The sequence below is a fragment of the Genypterus blacodes genome, unplaced genomic scaffold (assembly GCF_046128005.1).
Source record: "Genypterus blacodes isolate CSIRO-AG114 ecotype Tasmania unplaced genomic scaffold, CSIRO-AGI_Gbla_v1 ptg000076l_1, whole genome shotgun sequence".
In the NCBI taxonomy this organism is placed as follows: domain Eukaryota; kingdom Metazoa; phylum Chordata; class Actinopteri; order Ophidiiformes; family Ophidiidae; genus Genypterus; species Genypterus blacodes.
The window spans coordinates 4,204,633-4,230,001 of record NW_027466885.1 but is presented as its reverse complement, the minus strand read 5'-3'; positions in this window follow the sequence as shown (position 1 = coordinate 4,230,001).

The window sequence follows — 25,369 nt, the reverse complement described above, 5'->3', positions numbered from 1 at the left end:
ATGAATATTACTGTGTCTAAGAGTGTATAAGAGTCACAAAATCCCCAAAATGTCAAGCGTGAATCAAACCTGACTCCTGCTTAAACAAAAATGACAAACGTATTTAACCATTTCATGGGAGTATAATATATAATTTTAAATAAATACATGAATTGAGAAAAGTTGCAAAAATGACAATTAGCCATACAAAATACTAAATTCAACATGGTGAAAATGAAATATATAAAAATAAACTTCAAAAAGAACGCAGGCTGAGACAGATAGATGGGAGTGCTTCAGGAGCTGCTAGACAAATGAGGGACAGGATAGTGAAGTTGAATGCATAATCCTGAGAAGCTTACACTAGTTTAGGAATTATAAATGGACAGTTTAGGAACACAGCTCACGCAAACACCTCGGTCTGGTCTTTAATGGACTTCGGCAGAGCTACTGTGTGCATGTGAACATGGCTGGTTTAGCATGGAGCAGGCCTAAAGCCTCTGATTGATGAAAAGAAGCACAGGAATACTTTAATTTGATGATAATTAAAGAATAGAAACCGGGGCTTTACGGGCAAACGGAGAGGCTGAGAGTAACAGCAGGAAGAAAGAGTGACAGTATGAAAGCAGAATATAAATGGGCTTATAATGCTATTATCAGAGGTTTATCAGTGTTATTATGCAAGTGCAACCAGCAATGTTTTGGTAGCCTTTGCCATCGTCTGCATATCTGATGGGATGAGTGTTTACCGCTGCAGAAGAATGAAAGCCCCGATATTGTTTGGCAGCGGCCGGTCGCTTCCATTTCAGCAATATTTCACTATCTGTTATCAAAGCCACATTTCAAATCTCTACAATCAGCCATTCCTGTAATTTATGGACATTATTCATGCACGCTTGTTGGCACGAGGCCGTTCCGTGGTACAGTTTAGTGTCACAGGCCGACGGGTAGGAATCACAGTCAGCATTGCTGGCATGCAGGCGAGTCTACAGGCTGTTAAACAGGCTGCGGAGTTCCACACGGTCACTACATTTCATTAAACAAGACAAGGTCAGCAGCCCGGGCAGAGGGATCTGTTTTACTGGCATTCAAGGAACGCCGCGTCGCTAAACGCCGTTTGACCTTGTTGTTGTATCCTGACTGACAGCACCCCCACCCCCACTCCGCCTCGCAGGAGAAGGGGCTGCTCAGCCCCGATAGGGGATGTGCTGCCTCGAACGCGTGTATAATGTCACGGTTTCGACGCTTGATTACAATATTATTAATTTCTCCTCTTCTGTTCCGCCTTGGTCAGGGTCTCCGGTCGCCCAGAGGGTTTTCCCCCCATCCAAGACGCCCACGCGGTGATGTCAGGGGTCTGCACTGGGGCGGCTAATGCAGGCAATTATGGAAGGTCGTGTGTTAGGTCATCTGCTAATCATGTCGTGTCAGTATCGAGGACTGTGTCGATTCCGCAGAGGGAAATTCAGGAGGAGCAGATCGGCTGAGTTAATAGAGCTTAAAATGATGTTAAAAAAACACTTTTTTTATAGAGTTTTATTGCATTTGGGTTGATTCCTCTCTGCAGCAGCACCAGGCTCCCAGCTCGCGGCCCTGACTCCTCTTTTCATTTGCAAGGAATGCGACTGAACATTCATTACTTCTGGGTCACGTGAGGGGATTAACAACCTTATTACTCATATTGGACATGCATAAAATGGAGTCCTGACCTTCTTTTCTAAACTGTCTTCAGCAATGCATGGAGGGTGTCCATTAATTGAATATAAAGGGGCTTCAGATGCAGGCTCTTGCATTTACTTTGGCCTCGCACTAAATGTTATGAGATCCCGAGCTAGTCGTAAAAATAGTCTCACTTTTGGTGTGGGCTCCAATTCATTTATGTTCCCTAAGTACAAGCTGGGATATGGAGTATGATGATGAAGGCAAAGGTTAAGAGTCTGCACCATTAAACCTGCACTCCACGTCCCACAACAGTGGGGAGTACTCTGACCCTACATCCAGGGACAAGTGACAACTTTTACTATTTTGGAACTAGACCATTTACAGAGCATTAGAAGTAACACTACATAAGCAGTTGTAAAGACCGGTCTCTTTATTTTTGCACCATTTGAGATCCAACCTTGTATCTCCAATTTGGTAAAGTGAGTGGTTCAATAGCAAAATTGTTATTATTATGATTGGATCTATGTTTTGAATGTGTGCAGTCTTGAGCCTTGACCGCGTTTCTTCTTCAGAAACGTTTATACCGCAGACATATAAAGCGTTGATTTAGAGGTTTATCGCCCACCCTGACCCTCTTTCCATCCGACCTGCTCTGCTTCCTTCTCCACCCCCCCCCCACCTCTAAAAGGTTATGGTTACTTCCTCCCTCTGTTTTCTCCTCCTCTGGCAGTAGATATATTTTATCCAGCAGAGAGCCATTATTTAGCATCTCCATCACTGCCGTCCTTCCTCCCTACGGCTCTCCCAACTCACTGCCATTCTCCTTCATCATTCTAATCTTTATCTCTGGCATTACTACTTTGTTTTGACCTCTGGCCATGTGTGTGTGTGTGTGAGCATGCATGATAGATTCCTGGAGTTTGCTCAGTGCTCGTCAGTAAAAAGGATGGAGCGGGGCAGTGAAGAAAAGCATTTGTATTCCCACTCTGAGCTTCGTATTCCTTATCTTTGTCAACCAGGAAGTCCTGGGTCGTTTTCTATTTTTTTCCCCCATTTACATTTTTTTCTTTCTTTCTTTCACTACATCAAAAGCTTTGCTGCAGTAATTCGACGAGATAACACATTGTGTGAAAAAAGTTTCTTTCAATGTTCTCTTTGTTTCCAGATTGACAAGTGACAAAAAAAGCAGATAAATTCTAAAAGTAATGTTCAAAAACCATTATATTAAATCTAATCTTAAAAATAAAATAAAACTAAAATGGAAATCATTTATCTACATATAAATAAAGAATCTAAAAATATAATATTAATTCAAATAAATTGTGAATTATTTGAATAAAATAGTTAAAATGGAAAAAAAAAAAAATCTAGAAATATGGGGCCTTGAAAGCTGTATCATCGTTGTTCAATGCTCGAACTTCAGCAAGAGAAAATGTAAACAAAACATGTCAGGATGGATGTCATTCGCAGGGTTTGGAAGACAAAGGACCACCGGGAACAACAACGACCTAATAACAGCACAAGGTCTTGCAGATGACCATTTAATAGGCTGCCAGTGCGCCATCAAACCAGTTGTCACCCGCACAGCCTCCAACCCCAGCGAGGCCGCCAACGTCCCATAATTGCCGTCAATATTTCACACACGCACATCGTCAGTGAGGGTACGACCTGATGCAGCACGGGAAAAATCAAAAAATTCTAGGTTTTGACAGATCATAACTCAGCTCGGACAATCCATCACGGTAAAAGGTGAAACCCGCAGACGGAAGGTTCCTGAGCAGAAGTTTGATTGATCGCCGTTTGAAGTGCAGCTCGATGGGTTCAAACGATTACAGGGAGGACACTCTGGATTACAATTAAGATAGTTTTAATTGCGGTTAGTTAGTGCAGCTGTGTAATCCCCAGAGTTTCAAACGCTAATGCTGTGTAGCTACATGTATGATGTCATGACGAGAGGCACACCTTTCCAATAAGCATCGTCTCAAAAATACAAACCTGAGCTCACAGTGAGTCACGCTACAGATTTCTTGCATGTTTTCATTTCTACTTTAGTGTCAAATACTCACAAAGTCTACATACGTCTATGTCCATTGTAGGTCAAGTTAAAAACATCAGACAATACGAACAAATGATAGTAATTTCACTATGTAACAGAATATTTTGCAGTGCATTGTTGATTCTTACTGCTACATTTCTTCCTCTGTTACTCTCAAAACAGAAATACCATTTTTGACATCCTACAAGAATAAATGGGATTCTTTTTGACACGCTGTAAGGTGTTATTCGCTCCTTTCTGGCTATATCTATGTGTACACTTACAGCCTTTTTCCCTGTCTGTTACCTCACCGCCATTAGTATTTGTCGGGTAAGCCACTATTTGGCAGGAAAATCTCCAATTACACAATAGGCAGCCTCAACTAATGTCCAAACCGCAAAATTGCTGCAGTTAGGCAACTCGTATGTCAAAAAACAATCCAGACTTTCACTTAAAATGGCTGTAGATTGTCTCAGGATGCTGTCTGCTGTGAGCGTGCGTATAATTAAGCAAGAGTCCATTTCATTGCACTGAAAATATGATTTCTGCAGTTGAGTGGGTTTTTTTTTTGGTATGCTGTATGCAATTAAAATAATATATTGTGCATGGCTGAGTTTTTCCATGGCAAACCCAACATGGTTAACAAGCTGATTGTCTTGAAGGCTTAATGTCAGCACGTCTGTAGTAGAGTTTCAGCTGTAATGTCCCTATATTCTTCACCCAGGGGCTACGAAAAGATGAAAATGAGCTGATGATAAGGAGAGCGTTTAGCATGCCTTTCCCCGAAGTCACTGCATGTGTGCTTTGGACGCACAAACACATAAGTCAAGCCATATTTATTCGTATAGCCCGGTATCGCATACATCATAAGGGCACACAACAACAGAAGGTTCCCGCCCCAGCCCAGAGGCCTCTATAGGAGGATGAGGGAAGAAGACTCCTAAACGTCTTCATGTATGACGGAAAGGAAGAAACCTTGGGAGAGGAAATCGAAGGAGAGATTCCTTCTCCTTGGAAGACCAGGTGTGCAATCGGAACCGCAGGTGGGAAGAAATAAAACAATACAGAAAAAGATGAAAAGCACTAGTCCTGAGAGAGGGAGAGAGAGAGAGAGACAGAGAGCATATACTGTATATTTGCACGCTATTCCCCTGCAGATTCTTCTCGTGAGTGCTCAGGTCAAGGTCGACATTTATTTTCCCGATTTCTTGGATCAGGGAAACGACAAAGCAGGAAGAATGAGTGATTGTCACTGAGCCTCAAACAGTGGAGCAAAGGCTCACGGATGGAGCGGAGCGGCAAACGGCAACATTCTTGGCGGGGACAAATCTCCGTTTTTGTCTCTGCGTCATTGTCATCTTTCTCTCACAAGAGCACAGGTTCTCCACATACCAGAATCCTTCACTTTTGCTCATAATGCAGACTATTGATTGTTGTCCTTCAGCAGGTCTGATGTTGATAGAGCTGGACTTTGGTTCAGATATTAAAATGGCTGTGATGGCAACTAGGATCAAACAATGTATTATTCATCTATTTATCTTTACCGTAGATAAAGATTCCTTTTCATCTTAATCCCCTGGAGTCTAGATTTGCAATTTTATTTTATGTTTGCTTTCATTTGCACCATAAAAGCTGGAGTGTGAGTGAGAGAACAGCAGAGCAAAATCAAATATACGTTGTATCGCTTAATACATTTTAAAAATATCTCATCGATTTGCTGCTGGATTCAAGACAGGGAAGAAAAGAAAATTCTGTAAAAAGAAATTCTCTTGTCTGTCTACACTCTCAAAGGAAATTTAAGGGAGAAAATAGAAAAATATCTTGAATGAGACAACAACAACGACAGTGATTCTAGATTATATTTGTCGTCTGATCCATCAAATTGAACCTCTACACAACAAACCGGTCCACCTTCAAGCTGTGTACTCTCTCAGCAGCAGTATTTGAAGGTACTCTGTGCTTTAATGTACTGTAGTTGTGTTACAGCACAGCGGATGATTGTAAATGACATTTCAGGTGCATTAAGCTTCATTTTCACTTCCAGATAAGTGGTTCAGATAATTGGGTTCAACCGGACTGGTGGAAAATCCGCGTACTCGCAGTACCATGTGAGACAAGTCCCGATGATTAAGCCACAAATAATGTGTTATTGGCACAAACTACAGCTGTACTTAACTATAACTATGTAAGTGTGAAAGTACGACTCAAGGGTGTGAAGGAAGCGGACCTACTGCTCTGCCGGAGATGAAAGATGTGAGGAGGCTGGAGTGCACCGCCTCTTTCTGTCATTTATGAGACAATCAGCTATCCTTCAAGTCATTATTTAGTCATGGGGGAAACTCAAAAATCCACAGACCATTAAATGCTGGGAAAGGTTTGAGTCCCTGATGGAAGAAAGAAGGACACATTTGTGACACAGATAATCACCTTCTCCCTAAATACTTTTCTGTAGTTTTATCTTGTCCCTTTTGCTTCACATCTTATACCTACAAATGCAATAAATGTATCGATTGGTGCGGTGGATTTGAACTCATCGCTCAGACTCACTGCAGCCTCGCCTCGCAGATGAAGTGATCCGCTGCTGAGTTTACAAAATCAGCATTGACATTCGTTCTCTTGTAAGTTGGAGCATTTCAGAGACATTTGGCGTTCACTTACTGGGCCACAGACCATAGACTGGACCCCTAAGGAACACGTATTAAAGCCTTTACGTTTAGTTTGAGACAAAGAGAGCAACATGGATCCATAAGCCTTATTTCAGAGACGCAATCTTGTGAAAACGCTACAGATAACGTAAAACAGTTGGCTTCGTTTGGCTCCTGCTTCCAAAATCAAACACCGTCGTCTTAATAGAATTGACTACAGGCCTCACTGTGCTTGATTGCGTTCAATAATAAACTGGTAACTGGTTACTTTCCTCTATTAACGTACACTGATCTTCAAATCTACACACTCAGTCAGGAAGCTGGGCGGTTGTGTTTGCAGACATTGGGCTGATAATCGCATTCTGAAAGTGAAGTTGCCTCATTGGACAGCAGCGACTGGGTGCTGGGTGCTGGTCGGGTGCTGCTATGAGGTCACTCAAGAGATGCCGACGTCCTCACAGCCGCTCGGATTGCCTGTTTGCCGGAGAAGGTTTGTACGCCGGCGAAAAATCGATGGCATTGAAACTCACTGTGGGTGTTTACTAATGTGTGTGCCACCGTGGGGTGAAGAACAATCGGACTCTGTGTAGTCCCCACAACAACAGGAAAACAACACACACACACACCAAAGTCGAGCGGGATTCTGTTCAATGTGCAGTGATAATGTTGATCGCCACGGGAACGCGCCAATTCGCTCTCGCTCACGCCACAGCCAAGGGAATTAATGTCACCCCAACCATTCAGGAGCCCTCCTGACCGCCATCATGAGGAGAAAACGCTCTGACTTTTAGGTTTGTAAACACATCAGTCCACATATCTGATCAGCTAATGAAAACATAAAAGGCTCATTTTCCATGTTTAAAATCGACAAAATATGAGGATTTCTGTGTTTGGGTTCTGTTTCCAAACATTTGCAATGCTTTAATGTGCAACGAAACACAATCGGCCCTCCTCTGCTATACTGCTGTGCACACTGAGTGAAACAAACTGGCAGTCTGAGCTATCGCCTCGCGCAAAAGCCAATTGTGTAACGTGACAAATCCTGGCTTAATGCCTGTGAGAGACCAATCAAGACACACCCCTACCATATTACACCAAAGAATAAACAAAAACAGAACAAAACGAAATATATTCCAGCATAATTATTCATCTTACATACTTCCGTATACTGTGTACTGTATACTTTCAGTCAGCCTGAGCTTTAAAGGAACGCAGCAGAGGGAGTGATGATATATGCAAATGCCTCACAACTGCCATCCTTGTCATGTATTGAAATTCAATAGAGACTTTGTTTAAAAATGAAAGAGAAAGTGTGTGTTATTGAGCTCATCATGGGCGTGTGAAGGCAAGAGGGATGAGCGTTTCGCTCCGTGGTCTCACTGAGGTTTTTATTCCTCGCACAGAAGATTTGTGAAGTGGCACGTCGCCTCTTTTTCTCTCGCCCTTTATTTGTTTGTTTTGTTCGCTCCCTCGGCGAGCCGGCAGCGAGATGGCGATCTGTCCTCCGCCGGGCCCCAGTGAGAGCAAGTCGCAAAATAAATACGTTTCAACGGCGTGAAATAATGAAGCGCTCCTTCAGTGTGGGGAATTATTTACAACGTTGCTCCTTTTTTTTCCTTCTCCCCGAGTCTCTAATATTTATGCCTGGCATGAATCATACGAGAGGAAAAACAACATATGAAGCATTCGGGTTCATGATGATTGCATTTCAGGAAGAGGGAAATAAATTCTCGCGTCACACTGAGACACGAGGAGGCCGCAATAATGCCAACACTCTGCCACTCGGTGAGGAAACCATTAACACATGCGTCTAATTCAGTCATTCACAGCTCATGTCGCTGCTTGATATGAGCAATCACTGCACGCCTGTGAATGTGCTTTAAATTAGATTTGATCATTTATTGTTAAGGTCAACATTGACTTCTTCTCCGAGAGTCATTCCGGTTGTAATGACAGTTTTCCCTCCTGTCAAGCTACCTAATTAGCACGAGAAACTGAAACAAGGATGGTGACTTATGAAACAAAAAGTGAAACGATCACATCTGCCTCTTCCTTTTCTGTGAAACTCACGATCACAGGGATGGATTTGGATTCGTTGAGTTTTAAAATCGGTAATCATGTCGCGATTAAGGGAGAAGAGCTTTGGGAAAGTATAAGACCGAAGTGTCCGTGATTCCCTACTGTGCACACTGACCGCAAACAGCCCAGTTATTAAGCCGATGTCACTATCAAACACAATGTGTACTATGTATCATTTTTGATTTCTTACACTCAGATATAATTGAAGGTTGTTTCTCAGTCACCTCCAGTCCTCTGCAGGCTGCAGTGACTCAACGTTTTGTGGCTTCCTCATTATTCGAGAGCAGAATGAATTGGAGTGGGCTGGAAATGGTGATCAGGTTCCACCGCAAGCCCGAAGCGCTCCTGCTGTCTAATTTAACCATTCTGAACTGTTTTACACAAAGATTTTCCTCCGTACTTTACCCCCCAAATTTGACAAAAACACAGGAAACAAAAGCAGGGGTGGGAGCGGAACGACACGCCGCCAGCAGAGGCGAGGGCAGAAATGTGAAAGCAGAATGTGTGAATATTCATGCCCGAAGAATCAACTTGCCCAAGAATTCACCCTGGATTACATTCTCTGTGTAAAAACCTTGAAATGCAAAGCGTCCATTCTTCACCCACAAAAACGTCAATAAATGTCCGGCTTGACGCGTCCCTTGACCGCGTTTTTGAGTCCAATGACATACTGTACCGGAAGAGCTGGGATGTACTCTGAATGGCTCCAGCGAAGGCGTGGGGTCACACCAAAACCATGGAAACGTGTCAAAGACGAGAGATTTCAGTTATTGAGCTTGGTAGTGAATTGAGAATACCACACATGAGGTCACGGTCATGTGTGAGCTTTAATTAAGACAAGTTTGACCCCACACACGTCTGATATCACTTTCAATCCAGTTTTAAAGCAAATCTTCTATCCGCATAATTCTCAATGTTCTTATTTTATGCATTATTCTTTAATCATTTTCTTGTTTTATTAAAGGTTACTCTTTACATTAGTTTATTCCAGTTCAGTTTAATGTGGTGCTTCGGTCTACAGCATAAAGCTTTGTGAAATAACGATTACATCACTGTCGTTGTTATTATTGTCATGACTGATAGTGTCATCATATTATTGATCCTAGTATTGACTTATATCTTTCTGCTACATGGTCTGTGGAAAGCAGTTTGATTTGTTGTATGAAAAGTGCAAAACAAATAAAGCTTGATTTATTGAACGATTGATTGCACAGAATGAGGTTGTTAGCTTCTACAAATCGCCGGGAAGGACGGAACATAAAGATGTGAAAGACGCAGAGAACTGACATACCGAAGTACAAATAGGCCTTTATACAAGTATAACACACAGTTTTCTTCTCCCTGACATTGCCGGACATAAATGGATAAGATAAAAATAAAGTGTAAAGTCGCTGTCCTAGTCTCAACTTCCAGTTTCTGACGAGATGAAATCCCGACAATCCACCAAAGTGGTCTGTGACTCAAAGTGGTCCAAAAACTTCTACCCGCCGTCCCATCCGCCCACTGTCTCTCTCAGCTCCGTCCAGATTCCATGAATCCAAAGGGAACGGCTTTTTAATCTCCCGACAGCTATTTGTTTGGCGCAGCTAAAAGAGGAAGCGGAACGTCAGGACAACTGCCAAACGCAAACAAACAAAAGGCCAAGGCACTTTCAAAAGCAGATCTAACGGAAACAAAGCTCAGTAAATCATTAACGGCAGTCTTGACGAGTCACCACAACAATTTAGGTGCAGAGTTTAGATTTGATCAGTCTCGCCGCTGCTCTTTAATGTGTTGAAAACAGTTTGACAAAAGTAAGACCAATAGGCTCGCTTTTTCCTCTTTTCACAGCGATCCGAAAAAAACTTTCTATTACAGTAAATTCCGTAATAAAGAGGGACCCGAGGTTTTATCCGAGACGGGCTGTGAGGGTAGACGCATCCATGGTTGATTGAGTTGAAGCTTCCATCATCCGTTGCCGTGACTGCAGGACAAACAAGAAAAACTTCTACCAAAAACTTCCACGAAATCTGGACGCATTCCCCCTCCTGCACCGGCAAAGGGACGATGGAGGGGCTCAGACCTCATCATGTGCGGACTCAAACCGCGGCTTTGGTGTCCGCAGGAGCTTCAGCTGACATTAGACTGAGTGGATGATGACAGAATTCCAATTCTTGAGGTGAGCAGTTCCTTAAAACAAGTCGGCACTGTCTGCCAGGGCCGGATGAATAAGAACATATCGATTCTGGCGGAGGGAAATCGATGGTGCTGTCATTCTGCTTTAAGGTGACACCAGGTGACGGCTTCGGACAGCTTGAAGATACGGCCTTCAATCTCCTTTTCACTTCGCCAACAGGTAGCACAAAGCCGAGGACGATGCACTGTCACATATCACTCTGGCGACTCCGAACCAAACGACACGCTGCAGTCAGCTGTCGAGGCGAGGCGCTTTTCTGTCAAGCTCGACCGCAAAGTAAGTGTGTGTGAGCGATTTGTTCACCTCCGTTGAAGAGGGAAGGTAAAGGCATGGCAGGATAAACGCTAGAAGATGATGATGACGCTGATTGAATGTTGGCAAAAGCGGCAGTTGTGATTGTTTTGGATGGTTGGAGGATTTATTCTGCCATCAACTTCCTGCTGTCCTACTGTCAATAACGTTCTGAAAAAGGTATTGATTTGGAAAGTAGTCCAGATTTTTTGTACCGAAGGATTTTTGCAATTGACAGGGGAGGTAAAAATACGATACAAGAAAAAAAGTTTTTTAGTTTTAGTAGCAGAAAATCCAACAAGCCAAAGGCACAGTACTTTCCGTCCTATTGCTGGCCATGTTTGTTTACATTAAGGTTATTCTGGCCGATCTCTGTTGTGCTGGTGAACGGAGTCGGTGTGTGTTGTGGTGAGCTGCGGTTGTCAAATGTCATCATATTATAAGTGGTTATCTGTGTGTGTGTTTGACTTTGGGCTCGATGATTCTTCCAAAAAACATTTGGCCGCCTTCATTTTTGGAAATGATTGTTGACTTTTCACAACAGCTGCACGGATGTGGGAGCCAGCTCGTGTTAACCCTGCTTTGTCCTCTCGTTTGCTTAAAACCACTGACGGCAAAATATTCTCTGTGTGTGTGTATGTTGTGTCTGTGAGTGTGTGTGTTTCAGTTAGTGACAACACTCTGTAGTGTAAAGTATCACCTAGGTTCACCTCAGCCCAGTGGTGTGCAGTGATGCCTGTGTGTGTGTGTGTCTATGTGTGCGTGTGTAGTTTGCTGAGGGCTTTAAAATGCCAAATATCTGCCTGGCAGCGGAGACAAGTTTCTCTCCTGAGGGACGTGTTACATGGCAGCCTTACAGCCATCTGTGAATAGACGACGCTCTTATTTATTTATTTTTTAATTGGAGTTGCTCTCTGTTCCAGCCAGTGCCCACTCGTCTGTCCAACCGGCACAAACTTCCATTACATCACCGGATCAAATGATCAACATCATGGATCCATAATCTTTGCTCTTGGGCAAGGCACCAGGAGGTACATGCGGGAGTTAATGTAACTTAACTTGTTCTTAACTAATTCTTAACTGTTAGTTTTCCTAGGAAGAACACATTGATTATAAAGGAATACAGCTGTTCTTAGGTGGTGATATGGAGTCTAGTAGTTCATCATAATCATCAACCAGTCGCTCAATTAAAATGCCTAATGTTTGAATCCTAGGGAATATATCATCACGCATCACAAACGACTTTCAAGTGTGCTCACATTTGTCTGCACAGCCTATAGTTGGGCGCTTTAAAGAGGAGGGGTCAGAAAGTGCATTACTATGGTAATGCAATGCAAAGGCCAGAGGCAAGGAGCCAACAATTGATCTGGAAATTGACATGCTGTCACGGCAACGGCTCCCCCACTCCATTGAGATAAACAAATGCGCACCCAGAAAAGCCGAGAAAAAAAAGAAGAATAATCAATTCTGCATTCTGGGCCTGGAAAGTTGTGTGAAATTATTATTTTCCATGAAGTTATCAGATTGAGAAGTAGGCACCTTGCGGATGGGGATGGGGATGTGTGTGTGTGTGTGTGTGTGTGTGTGTGTGTGTGGGGTGGGACCCCAGCTGGGTTGCTGCGTCTCTTGAGAGAAGGCTGCAGCATATATGAAAGCCAATCCAGGGACTATCACTGCTTTATTCGTTTGTTCGTCTCTCCGTCAGGTCACAGAGGGTGGAGCTTATCGCGGCGCACAGCAGGAGGCCGGGCAGATGCACCGCGGCCCTCTGAAGTCATTAAACGCATCTATATTTTGCAGACTGCTAATTATAGATAATTTTCTCGGACGCGTCTGGCTTCAAACAGATTGAAGGTCACGATTAAAGATGCTTCTCCCCAGACTGAGTAGACATCAAGCTGAGAAGTAAACACAGACAATGCAGATGTTGCGTAACAACTGAAACGCCTCTCTGTCTGCTGCTCTCATTCTTTACATTCCCTTACATCAAACTCTGACTTCAGACGGTGTACGTCAATCTGGAGCAGTGGGGTTTGCCAACAGGATTCCGACGTCAAACGACTGAAATCTCCGACAAATATCGGCGCAGACGCTCGTCACTCTGGCCGCTCCAGCCACACCTCCATCATTCGGGGATTTCGGTGGGCGATTGTGGGAGCAAACATTTGTTCCACTCGCCCAATCAGCACAGATGTAACCTTACTGCTCTGCTCAGAGGTCGGCGAGAAAGAGGGCCGATGGTCCACGCCGCGTCAATTTAATCCCCACATTAGACACGGCTGAATTTCAACCCTCGTTGCGAGCAAGTTGCATCATGCTGACAGGTTTTGTCAGGTCGCTGCCGTCTCTTTCATTAGATTGCTGTTCCGAGTCTCTGCATTTGCATTTTTTACATAAACGCGTCAGGGAGAAAACGCTCAAATTCACCGTTCCCAGAGGAGAAACTCGCAGAATAAAGACTGTGACGTTGAAGCGACGACAGGTATGTTGCGAACGATTCCTGTGGCAGGAGTGAATCATCACTGTCTGAGCAATAATATAATGATTACGAGATAAAAATATCTGCTGCTTAAGGAAAAACACATTTGCTAGAGGACAGACTGACCTCAGCGAACAAGCAGCATGAAAGGACTCCATGCTGTGACATTACAACTCAGAAGTTTGAAGTAACAAGGTGGAAGGGCTTGTACTTCTTATCACAAAATATCATGTATACTCTTACGTCTCTACTTTAACCAAGAACTAAGGCAGCTGAAGAACTACACACAGATTTGGAGAGTCAGGATGACATATTTAGCTTAATTTTCTAGCCCCGAGAAATGATTTTGTTTTCACAGTCGATACTTTAGTACAGTTATTTGTATTGTTATGTATTGTATTTATTATTTGTGTTTATATTGCGCTAATATTACTCATGTCATTTTTACGACTGCTGGGATGAGGTCCATCACCACGGCAACACCGAACAACGTGAACGTTTACCTTTCTTAGGCGAGTCAAGAGGTACAGACTGCTACAGATACGTGAAGTTGATAGATTTTAATGGTTACTTACATGAACTTAGGACAAAACGTCACGTCCTCACACAGAACGGAGAAAGATGTACGACATGTTTCTGTCAGGTGATACTGACGAAGAACCGAGAACATTGCTTAAGAGGCTCCACAGGTATGAGAGGCTGGATGAATGGATGAATTAATGGATCTCCCTCTAGCTTAACCTGTCAGCAACGATTCAGGTTCCCGCTGAATAAAGTGAACCTGATGGTGAACGTTTCGCTTTCATTCAATCTGTCCATTAGCGTAATGGAACTCTACACGAGTCGTCTGAGTCGCTGCTTGAAACATTAAAAAACTCTTTGGGTGATTTTCTTTTGTGTCTGGATGAAGGCCGTCACCTTGATGGAAGTTAATCAGAAATTACCGACTCGGGTCAGAAAACTGCCGCCTTTAGTCACCGGAGACGTCTGGCGGTGTGAGTCGTGGCGTGCTAAATGGAGCCCCCCCCCCTCGCTACGACGGGGGGTTTTGGTAAAAGTGGAGATTTATTAAAGTTCCTTTGACGGCCTCGTGGGAAATCAACACTGATAGAGACCAAAGAGCTTGAACCTAATCCAATCTAAAGCAGATATGAGTAATACAATCAGCGGCGCTTCATGAGGAATTAAGGGGGCAATATTTAGGCTGCTGGAGGACTTTAGGGGGCGGTTGGCCAGCTGGGGGCGTTTATTGAACTCGACAAAGACTTTCAGTCATCGAATGGCGGCGGCAGTGTTTGAGATTGCGAGCTTTGTCTCTGTCTGCCGATGCGAATCAATCACCCGCCGCTGCAAATCTATCAACAATACCTCAGCAAACGGTGTAATTTAGCACCGAAAAAAAACGTCTTTGTTTTGCTGGCGTCGGTGGAAGGGCGAATATTGATGAAGTGGGGAACTGGAGGCAACGTGTGACTAATGTAACCTTGGCTTTCACTTTGCTTGTCGCAGACGTCGGTCGGAGACACAGATCACTAATAACGACTCCGCTTAATGTCCAAATAATTGAAGCGTGGGCCGTCAGCTTCATTTTCCATCCCGGGTCCCCCAGACCTCCTGAGGATGGGGGCGCGGGGAGGTGGGTGGGAGGGAGGAAGAGGGGGGAGATGGAATGGCATCATCAGCACTTTCAGGCCCGACGGCGCTGATTTATAATGTTTGTCAAGATTTGAGTTGGAGAGAAGCCACAGAGCTACACCCTCAGTTAGTGACGGATTCCCACACGCCGGGGCTCTTTCGCATTTGTTCGCCGTGGCGACATCGTCAGTTTTAATGCCGCCAACGGTTTAAAAAATGGATGATTATGAAGCGAAGGGAATGTTATGCTTTGTCTTGTGTATCATTGTGTCTGTCGAGAAGTTTTATGGTGACATTAAGGCAGAGCTAGCAGTCATTTTTAGTGATTTAAGATAGGAGTTTGGCTTTAGAGGGGGCGTAAGTGTATAGATTTGCATGTGTTTAGTTTCATTTAAGGATTTATTTATAAACCTGCAAAGAACACAGTGATCCACTCCAACACTCCATTGTGAAACAGACCTGCACTCTAATCTATTTGTATCTAACTCTATAACTCGTAATCGACTGGTAGAGCTTCTCTGAGGGTCCACTCTAAGACCTTACACACCTATGAGAGTGTAACATGTTGATGTAAACATGTGTGCCAGTAAATCAAATGGTATAAATATACATAAAGCTGAATATTCTGTCATACTTAAATGAAGCAGGAGGAGAAGCAGGAGGAGAAGCAGAAGTAAAGCTTCACATTGCATCAAACCCAGACAGTTACAGTCTACTATATATGCAGTACATATAGATTTGCTTTGTGTATATTGTGTTTTGAGTGTAATTCCCTGTTGGAGCAGCAGGATACTCTCTTACTTCCCACACAATAGAGACGTTTCCCTCAGCGCTGAAATCCATCTTTGTTAAATGTTGACAAACGCGGGTTCCCCACGTTCCCTGACAACGCGCCTCGCCGTCATACATCACTAGTTTGAGGAACTCTTTGAACAATAAATAGCCGCCGTTAGTGGGCCTTCTTTTTTCTTTCTGTCTGTCTTTTGCCAAAGACACGTTCAGCCTGCCAAGCTGCTGAGGGGCTTCTACCTCTGGATTCCTGCAGGCTGTTGGAAATGAAGCCGTCTCTCTCTCCTCCCCATAGGAGGGCGATGCAGTGCACGCAGTGGCAGAGAGAGGTATATATTATATATCACGTCAATCTTTTTCATACGTCCTGCTTGTCCCTGGCGCATTGATACCAGACCCGATGTTTTCCAGAACAGGTAGGAGGTATGGGCCTCGACTGTGATTGGTTGTCTCTAAATGTACTGCTGTCTGAAAATACTGGCACACTTTTCCTCTTGATGGCTATGCTAAACAAGCCATACATGGATATTTCAAACACATTAACAGTCATAGGCTCACGGTTTAATGGCTGCCTGAGCACAACATGACAGTAAGGGTAATTTACAGGTCCCCTGGAGAATTAAGGGAATATTTCAGTCCACTGCTTAATGCTTAGGCTGGTGTGGTAAGTACTCTGGCTCAGAATTTATCAATCGACACAGACGCGACCGAGTGGGTGAAGCAGACGAGGCTCCTTACAGCTTCAGAAGCGACCATAACATCACAGGAACACACAACTTCAGCTTCAACAAGTCTATCAGAGGATTCAGCTGTTAAGTACTTTTGCTAAAATCAAGGCAGGTGTTGGTAAACGGCGTGAAAATGTGTGTGGCGTGTGTTTATATATAGTCTAATTGTATGATAGTGCGCTTGTGTTTGAGTTGATGCTCTTGACTGACACACAGATCTATTTTTACCGCTCGGGGTGTCGCATTCGCCGCCCTCAGCTCTTTTGGGTTTTGTGAGCGAAGCTAAATTTATCAGCCAACAGCCGGGCAAACCAAACCGGGAGACGCTGTTCGCCAGAGTGCGACGATTTTCACAAACCTGTTCCAACAACAAGGAACGACGTGTAACCGGGTGTCACATGATGTTGCTATAGAGACCTCGCTCCCATATCGCTCCATTCAAATGGTCAGTCAACCTCAAATACCTCCAACTTACAAAAACACAACACGGGTGACATCAGTGTCAACCGATCAGCCAGCTGTTGATTCAAAACTAAATCAGCTCTTCCGTCGGCGGCACAAATGAACAATGCCAGACTTCCATCATTTGGCTTTGGACCCTTGAGTGTGATCGCTGTGCTGGCATGTGTGTAAGGTGGGAACGTATGAAGTGTGAAAGCAGCCTGTGGACGTGAACAAACGCTGGTGCTCGCTCAATGAAATCAAACATCAAGTGTGGCTCAGAAGAATCCCGACTGAAGTGAGCAGCATGGGTTCGCGTCTTAAACACCACAACACCAGTATATTTATCCGTCTCCAGAAAGCTTTGCTGAGTGAGCGTCTTTTCCCTTCACAGTCGCACACACAGAAGTGAAACCGCACTCTCCTAACAGCACCCGAGGCCACGGAGCAGCTGGGTGCTATATCTGCCTTGCACAAGAGCACATTATTCACTCCCTCCGAGGCAAAGCCTCCTCTTTTCTCATCTTAAGGCTAGACGTCCCACCGTCTCTCCCATTGTGCTGAGCGGAACATTTCTCTCCTGCTCAAGGACGTGAGGAATGGTGAAATACGTCGGCCCGTGATGAATCTCCGGCCCGGGCGTGAGTGAGACGGCAACGTGGGGCGACGCTCGGCACGGGCGACCGCAAACACTCTGCGGCACGTAAAGCCGCGGCTGAGACCGCTGCAGTGGCGGCTCTCTGGCAGGGGCACAGGAGCTGCCAGTCATCAGAGAGACGGCTGAGCCTGCAACAGAGACGAGCGCCTCAGTCATGCCAAGAGGATGGAAGCAGCGGAGACGAGGAAGGGGACGAGTCGGCGGGGACGTGCAGTTCTCCACTCCCCTGTGTGCTTGCCTGCCAGACCACCGGGAGCTTCCCTGCTATATTTTCCAAACTGATTTGAATGATGCAGGGATATGTGCATATGCATGATTCATGGTGTACTCGTGAATAATTTGTGGGGTGAATTCACAGGTTTACAGTGAATTTGAAGGAAGAGCAGTGTTACTTAAAGTTCAAACTGGACGTATTATAGCGAGTTCATGCTCTTACTTTGGACTACAGCTCTATTTTGAAGCCATTGGGATGCTTTCATGTAGGGTAAATACATTTATATGCTTCCTTGCTGCAGCGTGGCTGTGCACACTGAGCAACGTCAAGGGGTGCAGAAAGAAGAGAGAGGCCCGTCCAGGGAGACACTTTCCAGCTCAGACTCGACTACGTAGTCACAGACAAACTCATAAACACACATTTTAAGCAATGTCCTCATAGGTGTTTCGAATCTGTTCCAACATCTTCATCTCACTCATCACAAAACAGCTTTCAGGGCACTTCAGGATGTACAGATTTGTTTTTTCCTTGGCTGCATTTCAATAGACATGATATTCTGCAGATCTGACAATGTTCAGCACAAACTCCACACTTTATTAAACCATAAACAACATTCACACAAAACAACGTTAGTGTCTGTGGAGCAGGTGCTTGCAGACATCACTACATATCCCTGTCTCACACTTATTCTCAGCTTGCCTTCTTTAGTCATAAAGCTACAGGAATCCACACAAGCAGTATATAAACAGCTACAATGTTTGAATTCTGCATTTTCACGTCGTTATTTTGATTGAAAATGAACCACGGAAGCCCAAAGGTGAATGTTTCTGCCGCTCTTAAACACACGATTCATGAGTGTTTGGATTAATTTGCGCTCACGTTAAGCTTCAGTCAAACATATGTCCAGTATAAGGGGGAGTCTGACATGTTTAAAGGAGCAATACGTCTGATTTTACAGCCCCGCAGCAAAAACTAGCCATGATATAGCTGCAGGGTTTGACGGGTTTGTTGGATCGTCATGAACGACTCGGTCCGCCGCTGTGGGACTTCTCACTTTCACAAACTCCGCCGCCTGCACAGTTGGAACGGCCTCACTCACCCGCGTGTTTGTGACTGCTCAGGGACAGACGTGCGAAGCTGCCCTGGCGCCAGCCAAAGCAAATGGAACATTATTACAGGGCCTCGGCTTTGAATGGATCTCATCGCCGTTCCGTTTACGCTTGGATCTCGCTCCAATTAATGTGGCTTTATCGTTTATGCCAGTCACTTTCAGGTCACCATTAAGCTGCTAATGTTGCTGCAATCCCCTCATTGTTGGCAGAAGGTTCACAGAAGTCTTATTTACATTTCATGTGTATCAAAATCGCATTCTCCCTCATTAGCGCCTCACTTTAATCACGGTCCAATCCTCTTATGTCTTAATGAGAACAAATTCCAAGTGGCGACAACAAGCTAGTTGATATTTATCACAAACAAAAGGGCCAAATAAGTCATCAGGGGAAATGTCACAGGGAGCTGTAACCTTTCAAAGAGGGCTAACCTTTGAGGCTCCGTGGCAAGATGGAGAGTCATTTGGTGGAGGTGGAGCAGCGCTGGGTGGTAATGAGCGCCGCTGCAGTGTGTGTGTGTGTGTGACAGAAATTAACTTTCAGTTAACGATTAGGGAGTGTCAGCGGGGAGCTCCATAGCAGACAAGAGTGCAAAAGCAAGCAAAAACAGTCCACAGCCTCACAGATGATCATTCACACACACACACACACGCACGTGGGCAGGCTTTGGGGACATGCAACGTGTGTGACTTGATGTTTTGTCATTCAAATCCGCTAACTCTCTCCAGATTTATTCATTTAACACAACTGGCTCTGTGATGAAAAGCCGCTTTACATTCAGATCAGGGCCGGCGGCGGCGGCGGCGTGCACGAAGGCTGCTGAGTGTGAAAATTCAGCCCTGGACGCATCAGAAATATATACGAATGACGTAACGGATGCCATCCTATTCTTAGAATTCGGAACACATGGCCACGCCAGAGAGCAGCGTAAGTGTCACAAGTCGTTCTCAGTTGCTCAATTATTCAAGACAGCTGGGAGTCCAAGAGAGAGATGCGAGTGAGGCAGCGCTGCCTGCACCGAGACGACAAAGAAAGGTTGTTTTGGGGTTAGCAGGACTGTGATGGTACTCTTGACCTCACTCACCTCTTTACAAATTCAATAACTTCAGGATAGAAAGTTCTAATAGCAGGAAAAGGTATAATATATGAGCTGGTTGATAGCATAGAAGGCAGCGTCGCCCCATAAAGAGCTGTTTGAGAGGAATCGGCAAGCGGAAATTGTACAAATGAACGACTTGTTTGATCACCTGCTGACGCTGCAGGAGTGATATCGTCTGTTCAGTTGTTGTAAGCGGGGTTGACATTATTACGGGCTGGATTTCACAAGATGTTTTGGGGCTTTCTGACTATTTTTGCACAAACTAGCCAAGGTATCTTTGAGGCACCTAAACGCCTGCCTGCTCCTGGTTGATTTGTTCGCTACAATTAGAAATGAAATTAGCCCGTTTTGTCTTCACGTTCACCCACAAGCATACAGCCAGAGAGAGAAAAAGAGAAAGAGAGAGTTCCCAAATTTAGCAAAGCTCTTGTACTGGATCCAACCTTCCCAAGGCTGCTTCTGGTGTTTAACTGAAGCACAGATGTCCCTGGGAATAATCCACAGAGGGACCGGCTCCTCCCTGTCCAAACAGCTGAGAAGCACAATGGTAAATTCCTCACCGGTGATGAGTCTGGTCTGGCCACGGCTTGGACTACCATGATGAAGCATCCCCCACCCTCCTCCCCCCACACACACCTCCAGGTTTAAGTCATAAAAGTGAAGCTGCTGGGCCAGGAAAGCACATTTTCTGAGTAGGTAATCATGACCATTAATCATGCTGGCACACTCGTCTTTCCCATTGGCCAAAAAGAATAGGTCATGGCTACAGACTGTGCCTGCGGTGGCTGAGTATGTGTCCGCCTCCGCCGACTCAAGGCCATTTGGTCTTATTTGCAGCAGCAGGCCTGTGACATTACCTGGCGGGCTGGTGAAAGGGAATACAAAAGGATGGGACATTGGGCGATGTAAAAAAAATCAAATACATTGCAGCACTTTCAATTCTGAGCATTATAAATGAGTAGATGTTTGCGGTATCTCTCCCCCACCTGCAATCGCTCATGCATTGTGTATTATATTGTAACATATATCTGAGCTGTCTTCCTTCCCCTCCCCCCCCCATGTCGGAGAAGAAGTATAGCTTTTCTGCAGCAGTGGAAGAGTTACTGTGACATTTAGGTTAAGGTATAGGTTGGAGTTGTTCTGCAGTGTAGTTCTCTGCAGACCGTGGTTACATTCCCCTGCTTCTTCTGTGCAGATTCCTCAGATTTCTTTTGTATTTGACGGCCTCTTTTGAGAATGAAATGTCAGTAGCGTACCGTTTCATTCCGTTTAGTAAATGAAGAAAACCACAATTTATCTGAAAATGAGCTTTGATTCTCTTCAATAGCTTTCAAACTGAGCAGAAACTTTGTTTTGATTCAATCGAACCATCCTAACTCCTCGTGCGAGTTTAATCGCCCTCAAACGAGTGAAACGCTGATCTTGTTGTCACCGACAGGCTAATTCAAGATGAGAGCAATCAAGCTGAGCTCTGATATGTCAGCTTCGCTCCGTTCTCATATTCACAGATGCAGTTATTCCGCGTCATGTTTGTGTGATGGGGCCCAGCGTGTGGCAGGGCGATGACAAAAACAGGGTGACACGTACTGTAAAGCTGTTGCTGCTGCCGCTTGTCGCCTGGCGTCCCCACGCCGTTATCCCGGGGTCAGAATGGGGTCTGATTGCGTCCCCCGTGGCTCCTCTGATCTTTAACAGAGCAGAGTGATGACACAGACTTGCCATAAGTCCCCTGACCTGACGCCAAACTGCTGCACCGCCACCGCTGGCAGGAGCAGCTGACACACTGTGCTGATAGCGGATAATGACTTTTTGCGTGCGGTGAAAAGAAATCATGCGAGCGGTTATTAGATTCCGGACTAATTCAGAATTGAAGGCAATTTAAAGTGAGACGTTATCTGGAGAATGCAGCGTTTCAGACATTAGCTTAGGCTGTCGCGGCCCCGCCATGACAGCTTTTATGTCTTATTTCGGAGGATTAAGTGCGGCGCGTTCACTCTGGTCTTGTATCTTGAGGGTGCATTACAATAAACATAGCCAAAGAACTATAAAAGAAAAGTTACTATAGAGACCGTAGAGAGCGATCCATGCAGATGAAAATAACTAAATAAAGTCATAAAAATACATTCGAAGAAATCACATAAAATCAGGAAAACAGAAAAGACAGTAAGGCAAGATTTTTAAAGTATAATGTGTAACCAAAGCATAAAAAAGGGTCATTAATTTAATTTAAGTAAGAGCAAAAAACATCTAGTGATACATAAGAAGTTACAATTTTACTTGTATAAGAGTTTAAGACAAAGTATAGAAAGATAAGTAAGGCAAAGCGCAGACAAGTCTCAGTAGGTTGATTCCAATCAGTCTGTGTAGAAAACAAGCTGGGGGTCATCAGAGCTCCACACTACACACACACACACACACACACAAGCACACACACGCGCTGAGGATTTTGTCCACCAGAACCAAAGCCAAAGACACAGCACATAAACACGTCAGAGACTTTGCTTGTGGCTAGCCAGACTGCACATTCATCAAGACAACGAGATCCCGCCGCCGAAGCCAAGACCGGCACAGATGAAGAGCGGAAGCAGAGCAAACAGAGAAAACACAGCCGTCCCATATGCGGTCGGAGAAGCAGAGAATTCAGGGAAGCTTTTCAACAAACGCAGCATTCCGTACTTCCAACTTTTGCACGCCGATAACACAACGAGCCAACGTCTGAATTGAAAGACAGGCCAGCGCTCCGTCTGTGCATCGGGGAGGACAAACAACCGTATCAAACGTTCACATACCTACAGTGCAGATATGGGTTTAAAGCCTGGAGATTACTAGAGCGTCGGGGATCGCAAAGTCTAACAAACTCACTGAAATGCAGCCCGTTAAAATAAATACCCAAACAACTGCCTACACAAAGCGACACGCCAGCCAGCTTACAAAATGTCATGAGTTTGATTGATGGCTCCGCCATAAATTAGACACGCAGGGAAGACGAGCTAAAACATTGTGCTGTGCTGCCTAATTTGTTGTTATATTCACTGAGATCAGTCATTTCATTAAATGTATACATGGCAAGGCTCTTTGCTGCGTTGTGTTATTATACACAGTGTCAGTATGGTGTAATGCTTTGATGTTTTGCAGTCACAAGTGTGTTTATTTAGAAAATGGCAGCATGAAAGGAAAATGAGCCCGAGCAGTCAATTGCTTGAAACACTACAACACAACTCGGCAGCAAATCTGTCATTATTTGAAGGATTTTAGTGATTTGGTGAAAATATTTGCACACTGTTATCCATGACACACTTGAGACAACATCGGTATTTATTTTGGAATTGGAATTCTAAACCCACAGTTCAGTGGAGCGGAGATTTGCTTTGGATTCAAAAGTGGAAAAACAGCAACCCCACTGGACTGTTCCAGATACTGCATCGTCCACATGATAGGATCTGCAGCCAGCCGGTGATAAAGTGTTATTTTGCCGCCCTAAAAAGGGCCGTCTGTGCAGAACATCGCTCAGGCTAAAGTAGGACCTCTCAGAGGCGTATATTTCTGTGAAACCTGCAGGAAAATCATCTCGCTAATGGGCTGCCATCTCCATAAAACGAAATGAGCTGAGAGCAAGGGCGAGGGAGAGAGAAAGACAGAAACCTGAAGAATGAAATGAAACATGGAGTGGGAGGTTATGGCTAGATTAGACAGGAAGAGGGCCATGACTGGGACAAGAAAGAAGGAAAACAGGACCATGATCAATTAGCATTTAAGTAAGATCGCCTTTTAAACGTAAGAGATTCCAACGGAATGGTGTAGCATGGAAAGGTTTTTTCGTGGAGAAGAGGTGGGGGGGGGGCGTTTGAATTGGCCGGCTGGATCCATCGATCAAGGTAAACACACTTTCAGAGATTTTCCCTGGTGGAACAGATCAATGAAGATCGATGAAATCACACCAAACACGCTAAGAGCCTGCAAATATCTGGAAAAAGGTCAAACTACCTGACTGGAAATATCAACGAGCCGAATGATAAACAAGGCAGAAATAGGGACTTAATGAGTAAAGGTTTGATTTGAAATTTTCCCATAGAGTTCATTTCCTTGCGGATGATGATGTGTCCACTTCAGCTGTGCAACTGACTATTATTGGGAATATTACATTTAGAGCAATTTCCCACTGTGGAGAATCTAAAATGGAATGGGTCCTTCCCTGGTTCTTGTCCAACCTGCCCACCAAATCTGAAATCCGTCTATAACTTTTTGAGACATTCTGACCAAAAACACCACCTTTTTTAACCGGCAGTCTAATTAGGTGATGATGAAGAGGCTTTTGTAATGCAAATGTTTGTATAATCATCTCCGTCTCATTTGCATGCAGGTGTCTTCAGGAGTAAATTGTGTGAACACGGGTCAATTCGGGCGAAACAAATGCTCCCTCCCTCCCCCCCGCCACCCTCTCTTCCTGCTTTCACTTCCAACTTCCAGCTGACTAATGATGAAGAAATGCCACCCGAGTAATCTTTAAAAGGCCACTTCCCCAGACGCAGCGGGAGGATTTGATGGTGTGATGCTCCACTGGGACACGGTTTTACAACACGCTTTGTACTCTGGTAAAAAAACTCAAAAGGTGGGAGACAAGGCAGGGCCCCGAAACTTTGACATGTATTGTTTCTCTCTCTCACATGTCATGGTTAAAGGAATAAAGGAAAAAGGTATGAATTACAGATTTGCATTGAAATACCATCAGAAAAAAGCATTGTTAGTTAGTTTGATGTGCGACACACACTGAAAAATGGAAATGGAGTACAAATTAGTGCGCATGTTTCCGTCCCTTGGTTTATTAGGAATAGGTCGTGCTTGTGTTGTTGTTGACTTGCTCTTTCGATAAAAGCTGCGGATCAATAATCCATTTGCCCTTAAGACTTCCAGGTGAATCTATAGCAGCTGTTGAAAACAAAGAGCCCAGAGAACCACTTTATTGATAGTTTGAGCTCATTACTTTCCCTTTTTATTAAAGCAAAACCCTGGATTTTGTCTGTTTGTTTGAGTATTAAAAACTCTCTTTCAAGCCGTCCTCATTTACGTGGTCTGCCATAGTGACGGAGTGTGTGATTTATGCACTCAGGATCAAACACAGTATATCACAAGACCTCACACTTTTAATATTTGTCGTAAAAATTGTTCTAAGTTGTTCTGAGCTTCAATGTTAATATTTTGTGAAACTCAAACCTTTCCTCACAAAGTTAAAGCCATTTATATTTGTAGCCTTGGTCCTGTACATGCCTTCAAGCAAGGACGGGCTTAATGTGTACCAAAGCTGTAAACACGAAGCCGAGGACTCACAGGGTTAAACCCAATGCTTCTTTTT